The sequence below is a fragment of the Dasypus novemcinctus genome, chromosome 12 (genome assembly GCF_030445035.2).
Source record: "Dasypus novemcinctus isolate mDasNov1 chromosome 12, mDasNov1.1.hap2, whole genome shotgun sequence".
Classification (NCBI taxonomy): domain Eukaryota; kingdom Metazoa; phylum Chordata; class Mammalia; order Cingulata; family Dasypodidae; genus Dasypus; species Dasypus novemcinctus.
The window spans coordinates 109,994,770-109,996,596 of NC_080684.1; the positions used below are offsets into that span (position 1 = coordinate 109,994,770).

A 1,827-nucleotide genomic window follows, 5' to 3' on the forward strand; every position below is an offset into this window, starting at 1 on the left:
TCCATCCGGGTCCTTCTTTGAAAGGACAAGCTTCAGGCGGGATTTAAGAGCTTGAGGGTTTATCACGCTCAAAAGCTGCTTTTAAAACTTGAATGACATGAAATCTGTAGCTAAGAACTACACAAAAAGGAACATGTGCCGAAAGGACGGACAATTACAAAATACCCATATTACGCGTTTTCTTATTGCTTGACCATGGAAGATAACCGTTCCTTACTTCTAATGATGGTGGCGATATAAGTCCTGAAAGCGGCAATCACAGTTTTAATAATAGAAATAACAGTAATAACAGCAGTTTTAGTAACTACTGCTACTAGTAACTAATAATAATATTAAATACTTTACCAGCAGAGGTAATTCCATGCTCAGGAAGGTGGTTTTCCCAGGAAAAGATTTGTCCACTGCACTCGAGATATGCTGACCCCTGTGATTTCCCCAAATGTGGGAAACTCGACTGCATAAATTGTGGTAGTGGGGACTGCCTTTGCACTTTCCCATAAATAAATATATATTAATAACAACAGTAATAATAAATAACAGCAAACTGTGTAGAGAAAGCACACTTGGTTTTAGCCACATGGGCTGAAGGCCCCGTACTGCTCGCAGCCCCCTGGAGCCGACTGTGAACGCATGCCACCTCCTCGCCCTGCGGGACGCGGCCGCGGGGCCCCTCTCCTGGAAGCGCGCCCGCCTTGGTTTCGGGCATGTGCTTTCCGCCTTGCTACCGGCCCTCCAGGAGATGGAGCTTGTCCTTGGCCCCCTGCCCTTCTCTCTCTGCTGCCCTTCTGGTGGCCTCGGAGGCCGTCACGGCTGCGCTGGCTAAACCTCTGAGCTGGACCCAGGCCCCTGCCACCGACGGTCCCCCGCGCCCCCTCCTGCGCCCAGCGGCACCCAGGCATACACCGGCCCCCGCCCTGTCCTGGATCGTGGCGCCGCCACCTCCGCTTCAGGTCCAGGCCCTGAACTGCCCATGGCCCCAGGTGGACCAGTGCCCCCTGCTCTGCTCAGCAGCCCCTCCCACCCAGGGCCGGCCCACCCACCTTCACCAGGTGCAAGGGCTGTAGTTCCTTCGACTGCTCTCACCTGCACCCTGCCTGGGAGGTTTGAAAAGAAATCATGTCACCAACAATTCTAGTCTATACAGTGGGCTTGTTGAGACTGCTTGAGCAGGGACATCTCGACTGAAGCGAGAGCCTCCAACCGTCAGTAAATCACAGGCAATCAGACTTGCCAAAGGCGGGCTTGCAATAACGGGGTGACGCCTTTGCTCCCAATGACCGAGGATGGTCTTTCAGGCAGGGGTGGCCATCGACCACTTACACTTGTCTATTGCTGGTAAGTGACCCCAGCTGGCCCGAAACTGGCTTAATTTTAATTGTTGCTTAAAATGCACGTTTTGTAGGGTGTGTTCTATTCTTTTCAGAAAGCCCCCACTTTTACTTTTAACTCTTTAAGAAGTCCCCGCCAATTCCTGGACAAGGGGGCCTGCTCGGCAGTGTCTGCCCCCGTCAGTGGCCGCTTCCCCTTCCGCCTGTCTGTCTGTGTCCAGCGGTCCTCTCCTTACAGAGACTCCTGTCGTAAGTTGGATTTGGCCCAGCCTACCCCAGTCTGGCCTCATTTAAAATGATCCCATCGGCCACACCCTCCTTCCTCTTGAGGCCGCGTTCATGGGCTCAGTTCGATCCCTGCCAAGTGCGCTCACGTGTGCCCGGCACCTTCTTTCTGCGCAGGCACAGCAGGGGGTGGGGGGGAAGGGGGACCTGCCCGGGGGCTCCCACTGCCTCCCTCCACTCAGGTCCCACCCCAGCACCCAGGGGACCAGGCCTC

The 1,827-nt window shown here is 54.5% G+C and overlaps 1 non-coding gene across 1 annotated transcript; it reads left to right on the forward strand.

Annotated features, from left to right (window-relative positions):
* The first annotated feature begins 336 nt into the window (after positions 1 to 336).
* Positions 337 to 499, forward strand: LOC111763172 (U1 spliceosomal RNA). The gene has a single exon (XR_002796089.1). It is a non-coding gene; the product is annotated as a U1 spliceosomal RNA (small nuclear RNA).
* The last annotated feature ends 1,328 nt before the right edge of the window (positions 500 to 1,827 follow it).